Genomic DNA, 14,170 nt, shown 5'->3' with positions numbered 1-14,170 from the left:
CTGGTGCTTTGTGCCAGCCCAAGAGAGAACATCTCTATTAAAAGTTTATTGTGTGTGTTCATTACTTGGTCTGGCATATATTTCTATAATTTCTTCTACTGGTATGTTCAAACGTAAATACTATATTCTCTTCTATAAAGAATTAATAATGCCAATTAAGTGAAACCATATATAATATTTCCTGGCTATGGTAGATATACAGTTCCTTTAATTCTTTGACACTTTAATACAGATAGGCAAGGCTAGTTGATAGTAAAAACTGAACAAGTACTGAAAGGAAATGTTTTAGATGGGGTATGATTAGACAAGGAAAGATTTAAGAAGTTTTGAGTAAGATCTAGAACAGAGTGATAGGTAAAAAATGACAAAGAGGGAGCAAAAAGGCATATAAACTAGGAGCATAAAATTGAAAGTTAATATGATGTATTGATGTAGAGGTGCATGTAGATGTAGAGGTCAGTGGGGAAAGTAAAAAGAAATAAAACAAGAATGTCATTAGGGTCATGTAAGGAATTCTGTCTTAAAGACTTACTTTATATGATAGGCAGTAGGGGAAACTGTGCTGGATATTAGGGTTATAAAGACTGATAAGATTAGGTCTCTGTACTGAAAAAGCACATAAGAAACTAAACGTTTGCTGGGTATCCAAAATTATTTTGAATTTTATTCAGTTTATTCATAAACGTATACATTTGATGTTTTTATTTCTCGTGTTAATTTTTAGATTCTCATGCACTAATCACAGGGAAAGTGTGTGTAGTTCTTTCGGTTGAATATCCCAGGGTGTTCCCTAATGTCAGCGCATTTTTCCTGATCCTTATAACTTTCAAGGTGGTTGTCAGGATGCAGTTTGACCATGAACGTACTCCTTAGATGTCATTGTTTTTTGTTTTTTTTTGCGGTACGTGGGCCTCTCACTGTTGTGGCCTCTCCCGTTGCGGAGCACAGGCTCCGGACGCGCAGGCTCAGCAGCCATGGCTCACAGGCCCAGCCGCTCCGCGGCACGTGGGGTCTTCCCGGATCGGGGCACGAACCGTGTCCCCTGCATCGGCAGGCGGACTCTCAACCACTGCGCCACCAGGGAAGCCCCAGATGTCATTGTTAATTCAGTATCCTACAGCAAGATATGCAATGACTTGATGAGGCTTGTGCTGCATATTTTCTGCTCTTCATCCTCTTCACCCTGCTCTCTGCCCTGAGGACTGAATCATCTGGAAGCCCGTCTTAGTCTGAGAATGCCTGGATTCCCCTAAGGCCATAGCTCCTGTCTGGTGGCTCCTCCCCACAGCTAAAGCTCTCAGCTCAGCTCTGGTTACTACCACCTCCCTCCCTTCCCCTCAAGTTTAGGGAGAGTAATGGCTTCATGTTGGCAGGTGCTTCAATTGAGTGCCTTTAAACTGGCCCACGTCTCTAATTAAACTGTCGTTTAATGATATCTTTTGAATGTGTCTCTGTTTCCTGCTGGGATTCTGACTGGTATAAGGCTTCTAGTCAGAGTCCCAGCAAGAAGATTATAAAAAAGGAATATACCCTAAGCGGAAGAGACTAGGCAGAAGAGGCTAGGTTTATGTTGTGGTAACGAACAAGAACTAAAATCTTAGTGGTTTCACACATAAAATATTACTTCTCTGTCACTCATAAATCACTCTCATTGACGCAGTTCTTCAGGGCAGCTGTCATTCGTGTGTCACGTAGCAATCTCATCTTCTCTGATTTTCTGGCTCCAACTTCTTACCACAAGACATCCACATTTGCCGCTGCAGGGGAAAAGGGAACTGGAAAATTGCATGGTGACTTTTTACTGCCTCAGCCCAGAAGCAAAACACATCACTTCTTCTCTTAGTCTATTGACCGGAAGTATCAGATTGTCCTGGCCAACTCCTACAGGGCTGGGAACTATGGTCTTCTGCGAGCTCAGGAAGGAAAAAGGACATCGAATACCTGCCACTGTGGTATAATAAGCAATATATTTGGCCTTTGTCCATGGTTCCTGGCACAAGATTCCTAAAACCCATGTAATTTTCTGAGTGCTAGGAGTGACCTTTGTCATTCATCATAAGCCCCTTTTGGTCACACTTGAGTTTATGCCAATGAGATAACTTAGAGTAGGTCCCTAGATAGCCTCAGGATGGGACTGGTCACCAGAAAGGCCAAGTGATTAGAGGGTAGGAACTTTCACCCCCATGCACTGACCCCCAGGGAGGGGAGAGGGGCTGGATATTGAGCTCTTTAAAACTCCTGAACAATAAGGTTCAGGGAGCTTCCAGATCGATGAACAGATTAAGGTGCTGGGAGGGTGGCATACCTGGAGAGGGCATGGAAGCTCTGGGCCCTCCCTACCCTATGTACTTCATCTGCCTTTTCTTTTGTATCCTTCATAATAAACTGGAATAATAAGCATATCATTTTCTTGAGTTCTGTGAGTCATTCTAGCAAATTATCAAACTTTGGAGGAAGAAGAGGTTATAGGAACCCTGGAATTTGTAGCCAAGTTAGACAGAAGTATAGGTAACCTGAGAACCTGGTATTGGGCCTGATGTTTGAGTGAGGGCAGTCTTATGAGACTGAGCCCTTAAACCTGTGAAGTCTGACACTAACTCTGGGTAGTTAGTATCAGAATAGGATTGAATTATAGGACACCCAGATGGTGTCAGAGAATCAGAGAGTTGGAGAAGTAGTGTTGGAAAAGACTAAATGTAGACATTAAGTTAAATAGTCATGTTAAAATTTAAGGGTAGCAACTAAAAAAAGATAAAATATGTACAAACTAGGTCAATTGACTTATAGGTCATATGCAATAACTATAATAATAATAATTAACAAACACGTAATGTTTACCAAGTGCGTTACAAATATTAAGTCATTTAATCCTCACAACAAGCCTATTTAACAAGTAGTATAATTGTCCCCATTCTGGCTCTAGAATTCATGCTCTCAACCACTAATGCTAATGTTTTATATATGTCTTTATTTGATTACAATTGCAATAGATGTCAACATATTTTACACAGGTGACAATAAAGAATAGTAAATGTGGCATGAAAAGATATACAAAATGCTAACAATTGGTATATGAAACTGTAAGTCTTCATAGTTTAAAAAAAAAAAAAGGCAACCAATTGTTCTTGGCAATCGGTGGAGGATGGAGAGAGCTAGAAGCATCCCTAAAACTAAAGTACTGGATAATAGAAATAGATTTGATGATATGTGAGAACTTATCACAGGAGAAGGGTGGCACTTCACATCAGTAGGATAAAGACAAATTACTTAATAAACAGAGGAACAATTAGGTAGTAATCCTGAGAAATGAGAATTTAGAGACCTACTTTACTCCATACACAAAAATGAAATCCAGATAGATGAACAATTTAAATGTAAAAGTCTCTGAAGAAGGAAGATATGAGTGTTTAAAATTTTTTATGCTGTGAAATCCCTTTCTGAGTATATGCAGCCCAGAAGCAAAAGCAAAGTCAGCAAACTTTTCTTGAAAGTTTTATACAGCGAAAAATGTAAATCTGCAGAGGGCTCCAGGTTTTCCCACCCACCACCTCAACAGAGCAGTTCTGCATTTATCTGTTTTATATATTGGTGCTCCATGTAAGGTTCCACCTGACAAAATGTTCTATTGCTAGAATAAGAAAAAGAAGAGGAAGAGGAAGAAGCTGAAAAACAGTCTCTAGTTGTGCACACTGAGGCCCAGAGCAGTTAAAGTCACAAAGTTAGCAGCATAATCTGGTCTAGACTTGGGCTGTTTTGTTGTTTGTTTTGTTTTCTTCTTTTTTCTATCCTTCTGTTAAGATTAACGAAACACTATATAGCCATGGAAATAAATTCTCTTTTGCAGTAATTAAATAGCCTATTGACTTTTTCCTTTCTTTAAAAGTAAATTTATTTATTTATTTATTTATTTTTGGCTGCGTTGGGTCTTCGTTGCTGCATGCAGCCTTTCTTTAGTTGCGGGGAGCAGGGGCTACTTTTTGTTGCGGTGCCAGCTTCTCATTGCGGTGGCTTCTCTTGTTGCGGAGCACAGACTCTAGGCGCACAGGCTTCAGTAGTTGTGGCTCATGGGCTTAGTTGTTCCGCAGCATGTGAGATCTTCCTGGACCAGGGCTTGAACACGTATCCCCTGCATTGGCAGGAGGATTCCCTGTGCCACCAGGGAAGCCCCTATTGACTTTTTCAGTTTGTTTAGTTCGTAGTAGTTTTGACTAGTTTTGAATCTTTCGCATGTGTCCCATTATTGATTATTTAATTACTTATTAGCTCTGTCTAATAAGTAATTAAATAATCTAAAAATTATGCAGATTAGAAAAAATTGAATAGACTTTTCAAAGAAATATATAAAGTGCTTGTTCCAAACAATGAAAAATTCATTAGAACTGCCTTAAAACCCCTTTTATGGTGTAAGCAAAATCCTGTGGACTCTGTTAAGGTTATCTTTTTCCTGTGCAGTTGTCAAGTGCGCGAGAGAACTACCTGTGATTATTTGGAGTTTATCTTCCTAACAAATGCACTTCATTACAAAAAAATTCATTAGAAACACTTACAACCTAATAAAATTGGCATAATGCCAAATGTCCAAAGTATCCTATTATAAAAAGGTGTCACCTTCAAGGCAATTCCACAGCACAGATACCATGGTTAGTATTACAACTCCAGCAAGCTTTTTTTTTTTTCCAGCAGGCTTTTTTTACATGCTAGTCTCATAAAGTTACTTCATATAAATACATATAAAATAGAATTTATATTGATATATGTGTATATATATATGATTTGATGTTGTGTTGCATGTGAATATTATTTTCAAAATTTTTTTGGTCAGAATGATTAATAGTTCACTTGTAAGTATTGATAGTCCAATCATGTTTTGAAGCATAAAATTAAAAGTTATCTCTCAGTAAGGAAAAATAATCTGCCTTTATTTAATTCTTAATCAAATTATTTGCACTCTCAAAATTACCACTTTTGAAACTTGCACTCAATGGCTGAGGTTTATTTAGAATGTTACCATCTACCTATAGAGAATTCTTGTCATTTGTGAATGAATATTAAATCCTTTTGATGAATGAGCTCATTTTCACCCGAATTGTTTGAAATTCATCTATTACACTAACATTTTAAAGCATTAAGGTTATTGCTTAATTTATTAAATACACAATAATTATAGAAAGCTATCACAAAATGCTAAGAAAACTAATATAAAGATTAATAGGATTTATAGTGAACTAATCTGCAAGTCAAATAAGCTCATTATGAAAATAGTTATACTCTAATAAAAGGACTCTTTATAGTACCAATTAATATCAGCCAACAAAGATTATCTTGTATAAGCTACCTCATTAGAGGCTAAGAAAGCTTTTGAAGTGTAAATGGAGCAATATTTTCTGATATTTAACACATTTTTAATTTAATTATCCTATTTATAGGTGGATCAAGTTTATTTTATAAAAAGTTCAGAGCTTTATGTAAGTCCTAACCAACAATTCACTAATATTTTTACGCTTAAAATAGGAGCTAAGTGTCAGTTTTGGGATTTTATAAAATTAAGGAAAATTTTTTTTTCTAATTCTTAAGAAGAGAATGAATTTTATGCAAACAATATTCTGCACATTGAAACAAATAACAAATGACAGTACTATGCTTCTTTTTTTTTATTTTTTTTATTTTTTTTATTATTTTTTTTTAATACTATGCTTCTTGAATCCTGGGATAGAAAAGCGGTTGAGTCTTTAGTAGTGATCTGATATAGCCAATTGCCTTAAGCGAGAATACACATATATAGTGTCAAAAAAAGGTCATAATCTAGAGATACTAAGCCATTAAGGTCTTCACTCTTCTACTGTATTTTGGGCACTCTGTACCCTAACAATTTTAGGAGAGGAACTTTAGTTTCTTTCATTTACAAGCTCCCCAAGTAGTAAATGGAAGATAGGACATTATCAGTCAAAACATTGGGTACCTCCCTGTGCATCTTATTTTAAAGCTCTCAAGAACTTGAAATATTTGATACTATCCTTACAGATGATAAAGCCTTCTTTGATTATGGCTAATAAAGCTGTTCAAAATTGTCATTCTATGTCTTATATGGAATAGAGAACATTCAGTATTTTTCTCAAAATAACATTCAATTGAATTCATCCGTTAGTTTTATTTTCTAGGTTGAAAACCCCAAATTACTCTCATCTTTATTCACTCATTTTTCTATTATTAAAGCAATTATTATTGTTGTTTGTTCTTTTTCTTAAAATGTGATAAAAGCTAGATATAGGATTCTAAAAGGGGCCTAGTCAATGCCAAAAATAGGAAGAAATTACTTCTGTGCACGTGCTTATTTGAACAAGAATGGGGAGGGGACGTTAAGAAGTATATAAATGAAAAAGATGGAAATTTTGGTGAGTTTCATAACTGTAGGTAGATGTAAGGAGCGAGAAATACATCCTAAGCACTGAATGTTCCCATGAAAATGGCCAGAAGTAGAACATTGTGTGGAAAGGGGCAGCTGAGAGAAAACATGATGAAGATTAATCCACCAAAACGGAAATTAAATTTTTGAAGATTAAAATTAAATTTATTATTTATCAGCCATTATACATTATGAATCAGCTTTTAACTGGATTACCATAGTCATTTTTTCCTGAGTATACTGGCAGAATTACATTACATGCCAGTTTCAACATCATTGAAAAAAGTCAAAATTTGGGAATATTTATACAAAGTTAATAACACAAAACAAGATAGGACATGAAAACTTTGAAGTAAAAAACAATGAAGAGATTTAAAAAATTGACCCAGGACTATGTAAAACCATTAAAAGGGGGTCAGGTAGTTTGGGTAATGGTTTTAAGGATTTTCTTGGGGGCATTTGTGTTGGGCATTTGAAGTATGATAAGCAGGATTCAATTTATTTATTTATTTATTTATTTTTTCTTGCTACAAAGTGAAAGGTGTAGACTCTGGAGATATTGTGAAATAGTGGTCGCTAGATACTTAAATTTGAAATTCTTATAGACTAAATTCTATGCAAAATAACTCAATGTCATGCTAAATTTTAAAATAGATCATTTGCTTACACTTGCGTATTCAGCTTATAGACCACCATGGCTATTCTAAATATACTATTCTGAAACTAGAGCTTTTTCTTATAATTAATACTATCTATCACTTGAATTTGGGATTATTAGAAGTAAATTATTTTTTAATTATTTATTTATTTGGCTGTGCTGGGTCTTAGTTGCAGCACACGGGACCTTTTAGTTGCGGCACGCAGGACGTTTTAGTTGCGGCACGCAGGATCTAGTTCCCTGACTAGGAATCGAACTCGGGCCCCCTGCATTGGGAGCACAGAGTCTTAACCCCTGGACCACTAGGGAAGTCCCAATGTTAAGGTATCCTAAAGCCAGAGTATTTGAGAATAAGAGAGAAGGTGTGAATCACTAGATAAGAATGACCTGGGCTTGAAACTTGGGTTCTCTAAATTCCATGCTCATCATTTGAAAAGTGATGGTGTTGAACTTTTGATAATATCTAAAGTTCTTTTAATTATATGGTTAACTATTTACTTGTTAACTCTTTGCTTGAGATAGTTGAAGCTCAATTTCGTTCTAAGGCCCTAAGTATACAGTGATAATCAAAACGGATATAGTCCCTGTCTTACAGAGCTTGGAGCTGAGTGGATAAGAAAAGCTGACATTCTTTATACAAGCCCAGTACTGTGCTAAGTGCATCATATACACCATTTCATTTAGTCACATAATCCTACCAGATTGTTACTATTTTGATTTTACAGATAAGAGATCTGAAACTTACAGAGATTAGGTGACTTGCCCAAGGTAAGTAAGAGGTGGAACTAGGATTTGATTCTAGAACTGTCGAATACCACCGGCTGGATTATTGGAGTTGTATATTAAGTCTTAGAGTCAGGTAGTTTAAGTCCTTTACCTTTTTTTTTTTTTCAAAGTTGTTCTGGTTATTTTAAGTCCTTTGCATTTCCATATGAATTTTATTTTTTTATTTTAATTTTTAAATAAATTTATTTATTTTATTTATTTATTTTTGGCTGTGTTGGGTCTTCGTCACCGTGCGTGGGCTTCCTCTAGTTGCGGCGAGCGGGGGCTACTCTTCGTTGCGGTGCGCGGGCTTCTCATTGCGGTGGCTTCTCTTGCTGCGGAGCACGGGCTCTAGGCGTATGGGCTTCAGTAGTTGCAGCACGCGGGCTCAGTAGTTGTGGCTCACGGGCTCTAGAGCGCAGGTTCAGTAGTTGTGGTACACGGGCTTAGTTGCTCCACCTCTTGTGGGATCCTCCCGGTCCAAGGATCGAACCCGTGTCCCCTGCATTGGCAGGCGGATTCTCAGCCACTGTGCCACCAGGGAAGCACCTCCATATGAATTTTAGAATCAGCTTGGGGAGAATTGATATCCCAGCATTAAATCTGCTCAGTTACTTAGAAGTACTTTGATCCTTTGGACCTACTTTTAGTGTATGGTTAATTATTCCCCATTACTGAAGCATACCATTCTTAGTGCTCTTACTGATGCTGCTTTAATTATGAGGTTTTTTCCAAGTCTAGCTCTTGGGAACAGGCATTATTATTGGCCCTTACGAACTGGTCACCCTTCCTTCTAATCCTTTCACATGGTTCTTTCCCGAGCCACACGCATGCACTGATCTCCAATCAACTGAATATTCAGGACAGTCTCTCTGTAGATCTCTGGCGTTCTCCCTGTGCATCTCTCTCTCCTTTCTGGTTCTCTGCCCTGTGAACTCTAACAGCCTGGTTTCTCCAGACTCCCACATCTGTCTCTTCAATTCAGGTAGGCCTCTGGGTTCTGCTTACGTTCTCCCTTCCTGTGCTGGGGCTTGGAAATTTTCTCCGGACAGTAAGCTGGAACAACTGGGGGAACTAGAGGGCTCCCTTCACTTGTTTTCCATCTCTCAGGGTTCATTGTCTTTTGTTGCTTGATGTCCATTGTCTTAAGTTCCGTTGTTTCCTTCCTTCCCACTAGAGATGATAGTCTCTTTAGCCAAGTGTAAACAAAAGTGGTATGTGTAAGTTCTCATTCAAGCTCTTAACCAAAAGCTGCTTGCCCCCTTAATTCCTTTTTTCCCTTCCCACATGCTGTAATATGAGAGGATGGCGGCACAGCTGGGTAGAAGGACCCCAGGCTTCTCAGAATCTCATGGAGCAGTGCCACTCTGACCCCCTCACCATCTTGATCTTCATGTGAGATAGAAAGAAATGTTATAACCTGTTTAAGCCATTACTATTTTGGCCTTTGCTAAAGCAACTAATATATTAACCAATATAGCCAAGGAAAGTAAATAACTTGCCACGTTCATACACATAGGAAGTAATGGAGTCAATTTATAAACCCAGATTTGTCTATGATCATAATCATTGTCCAGTGTTTCCCAAATTTTGGTCATTTACGTGCCTTTTTCACAATTTTTCCCATCCACTTACTATTTGCGTTATTGTTTACTTAATATTTTCCTTAAAGAGGTGCTTTTAAAAGAAACTGAGTGTTATCTTAAGCAATAATAGCCATTAAATTAAAGGTCTGATATGCTCTTTATATATTTTTCTAGTATACATTAAAATAAGTACATACCTATTAATGTAAAAAATGTCCACAGACTGTCCAAAATCATCCAGGGTACCACCTGTGGTATTCATGGTAAACAATGAGAAATACACTGTATTTTGATTTTACCTCTCAGTCACTTTTTTTTTTTTTAATTAATTAATTAATTTATTTGTGGCTGTGTTGGGTCTTCGTTTCTGTGCGAGGGCTTTCTCTAGTTGCGGCGAGCGGGGGCCACTCTTCATCACGGTGCACGGGCCTCTCACTGTCGCGGCCTTCTCTTGTTGCAGAGCACAGGCTCCAGACACGCAGGCTCAGTGGCTGTGGCACATGGGCTTAGTTGCTCCCCGGCATGTGGGATCTTCCCAAACCAGGGCTCGAACCCGTGTCCCCTGCATTGGCAGGCAGATTCTCAAGCACTGCGCCACCAGGGAAGCCCTACCTGTCAGTCACTTTAAACAATGAGTAGGTAGATCACAATGAGTAGAAAGATCAGCCTCATCTGGGGGTCTTTATTACACTACACACTTCCCTCATTCTATCCCCAAAATTTGAGTTTCCAGGATAGTTGTTAACAAATTTCCTATGCTACTTGCAATTATAATGAACAGACCTATAACTTTTCAAGTTTCACTGTTGGGTGTAGCCTCCTTGGAGCAGCATTCCAATCTCAGTGGACTGCTAAGCCCATATATCTGCCTGGCTTAGAAAGGAGGTAGTCACATACAGTCTAAAGTGTCATAGAAATATTATATTTGTTTCTACTTTAGAAAAATAAAATGATAACATAGAAGGAAATCACATTAGTTGCACATCAGTTGCTTTTCCACCAAAAAAAAAAAAAAAATCAATGGTTACTATGAATTTGACCCTGCTACTTACTAGCTGACCTTTCCCATGCAGGGTATCCTCTTTGGGTTTCATTTTACTGAAGTGCAAAATGAAGAGTTTGAAAGTATGCAAAACAATAAGAAGAAGAAGAACTTCATAGTAAAGAATGTGACAGTCATGAATTGGCACTTCAGAAAAGAGTAAATATAAATGGACAACAAACATTTGAAAGATGTTCAACCTTATTAGTAATCAGGAACATGCAAATTAAAGCAAAGTGATATATCATTTTATTCTCATTAGATTGACAAAAATTAAGAAGTCCAACAAAATTAAATGAGAGTGATGATTTAGAGCAACAAGAAAGTTTGAACATTATATTGGATTACAATTTGGTATTATCAAGTAAAATTGACAACATGCATGCCTTAGAACCCATCAATTTTACTTCTAGGTAGATACTCTTGAGAATCTCTTGGTCAGATAGACCAGGGAATACATAGAATGTTTGTAGCAGTGTTGTTCATAATAGCAAAAAACTGAAAACAAAAAACTGGAAACAACCCAAATGTCCATCAACTGGAGAATGGATAGTGATATAGTCATACAACAATGAAAAACCTGGAGAAGAGATATGTTCAGACAACAGAAATTTGCAAGTCTTCAGAATGTACATGGTAATTAAAATTTTCAGCCTGAATAAAATCATATATAAAGCCCTATAGAATGAAAAGAGAAATGGGTGGAGAATGGCAGAGGAAAAGGGATCAACAAATTCTCTTTTCAAAAGGCAGAGGAAACAAAGGCATATAAAGCCTTTGTTTTAATTCTCATCTAATACCAATTTCCTTTTCCCATTATAGATTGTAATGCTATTTTCTGTGTCTTGCATATAGTTTCTTTCATTAGAAACTTTTTTTATTGTGCAAAATTATTTTGTAATATAAATAATTACCCATTAAAAAACATATATGTGTGTGTGTATATATATATATATATTTTTTTTTTTTTGGCCCAGCAGCACAGCTTGTGGAATCTTAGTTTCCCCACCAGGGATTGAACCCGGGGCCCCTGCAGTGGAAACATGGAGTTCTAACCACTGGACCGCCGGGGAATTCTCTCTCTCTTTTTTTAAATCTTTAGAATATTCTGGGTTTCTGAACTTAAGGCACATCAGTTTGGAATCATTTGAGTTACTCTGTATATTTTACTTACTTTGCTAGAATACAGTAAATTAAATTTTAGAGGCCTCTTGGAAACAGAGGTTATGCTTTTTTACCCAGGAGTAACTTGAATATAGACTCTGGATTCTGATTTATCCTCTTTTTTTTTTTTTTTTTTTGCGGTACGCGGGCCTCTCACTGCCGTGGCCTCTCCCGTTGCGGAGCACAGGCTCCGGACGCGCAGGCTCAGCGGCCATGGCTCACGGGCGCAGCCGCTCCACGGCATGTGGGATCTTCCCGAACCGGGGCACGAACCCGCGTCCCCTTTATCGGCACGCGGACTCTCAACCACTGTGCCACCAGGGAAGCCCTATTCTCTTTCTTTCTTTTTTTTTTTTTTTAATAATGTGGTAACATGCCCATTACTTTCTTTTTTTTTTTTTGGCTGCGTTTGGTCTTCATTGCTGTGCACAGGCTTTCTCTAGTTGCAGTGAGTAGGGGCTGATCTTTGTTGCAGAGGGCAGGCTTCTCATTGTGTACCTACTCTGTTTGTGGAGCACGGGCTCTAGGTGCGCAGGCTTCAGTAGTTGTGATGCATGGGCTCAGTAGTTGTGGTGCATGGGCTTATCTTCCTGGACCAGGAATTGAACCCGTGTCCCCTGCATTGGCAGGCAGATTCTTAACCACTCCACAACCAGGGAAGTCCCTGATTTATCCTCTTTATGGCATCTTTTCTTTATAGATGCTAAAAAAATTCTTTGTTGAATTATTTGCTCAAACAAAGAGCAATAAGGAAATTATTTGAGAAAATTAAATTTTATTGACACCAAGGATACTTAGGCCACATCACCAAAAAAAATTTATGGCAATATCAGTAGTGCCTTTTAAATTAAATGACAAATTGGAAGTGTTTAACAACATATGGTCCCTTTTTCTTGACATATATGATTAAGAATATATCTTTTTATCAAAATGTAAAATACCATCTGGCAGAAGTAACGATTATCCTATTGGCTTTATACATTAAATTAAATCACTGTACTTTAAAAAGTAAATATTTTCCTATTTTTCTTTTTTCTTGTACTAGATCTATATTTATAATATTCAAAAACTGCATAATTCAAAAACTATAAGTAGGTATAACAATTAAAACTGATTTTGAACAGAAAACAATGTGTTTCTTAAATTTTTTCCAAACATTTCTTTAAAATTCAAATGGCAATAGCTGTTTTCTAATATTCATAATTATAAAGTTAGGCTATCTGAAAACCTACTGTTATAATTTCTTGTTAGACACATAGTTAGACATTGTATGAAAGGAGTTATATGTATATGCATGGATTGCTCTTTACAAAAAGGAAGGGATTTTTATAATAAGGTGGATGCATTTTGAACAGGTATGTATTAATGCTAACTGCCAGAGTTATTCATTCATTTGACGAACCTGTCAGGTTCAGAAGATACCAAATGAGCAGGAAAGTTTCTCTCTGACACATGTATATTATGTATTTAATAAGGTGAACTTTTTGGCGACTTATGATTTTAGGAAACATATCAAACAATTCTGTGCATATAGTGTTCTCCAAAGCCACATTGGGACTAACCCAAACAATGAATGTTTTAGATATTAGATGTAATATTCATATCAGATATGTGGCCTGAATTCTATAAATTTTGTTGTCTGTTTAACTTTAAAGAAGTGATGATTTCAAGAGGGACTGTATCTGCATTTTAAATGTTTCTGATCCTTTTGAGTATTCTTAGTAAGCAAAGTACTTGAACAAATATTACTCCAATATTCAACAACAGTTTTTAGTACCTACTATGGCTAGGCCATATCCACTGCTCTCAAGAAGCTTAACATTTAGATGCAAAGGCAGACAAGTAAAACAGGGATGATAGAGTAGGATTGTAGGGTAAGCAACATGACTAGTATTAACACTCCAAAACACTGGGGTACGGTGTGTGGATGGGAGACGGAAGGAAGTACATTTCAGACAGGAGTCATACTTTGATATGACTAAGGAAAGTAATAAACTAACAAATGTGAGGATTTTTTTCTTCTTTTAAATCAACTACATGGTAGTATAAATTATATACAATAAAATGTACCTGTTTTAAGTGTACAGTTTGATGAATTTTGATAAATCACAATAAAGAAATAGAATATTTCTGACAATCCAAAAAGTTCTTTCCCACCCCATGCAGTCAATCCTCCCACATAACTCCACTTTGAACCCCCAAGATAATCACTGACCTGCTTTCCATAACTCTAATATATATTTGATTTCATTTGTTTAGAGTTTCATTAAAATGGTATTATACAGTATGTACTCTTTTGTATCTCACTTCTTTTCATCAGCATGATGTTTTTGCCATTGTTTTTTTTTTTTTTGCGGTACGCGGGCCTCTCACTGCTGTGGCCTCTCCCGTTGCGGAGCACAGGCTCCGGACGCGCAGGCTCAGCGGCCATGGCCCACGGGCCCAGCCACTCCGCGGCACGTGGGATCCTCCCGGACCGGGGCACGAACCCGCGTCCCCTGCATCGGCAGGCGGACCCTCAACCACTGTGCCACCAGGGAAGCCCCAGCATG

This window comes from Aethalodelphis obliquidens, unplaced genomic scaffold (assembly GCF_003676395.1).
Source record: "Aethalodelphis obliquidens isolate GAN/ISIS:26980383/991018 unplaced genomic scaffold, ASM367639v1 scaffold2, whole genome shotgun sequence".
NCBI lineage: Eukaryota > Metazoa > Chordata > Mammalia > Artiodactyla > Delphinidae > Aethalodelphis > Aethalodelphis obliquidens.
Note: the sequence above shows the minus strand (reverse complement) of the source record.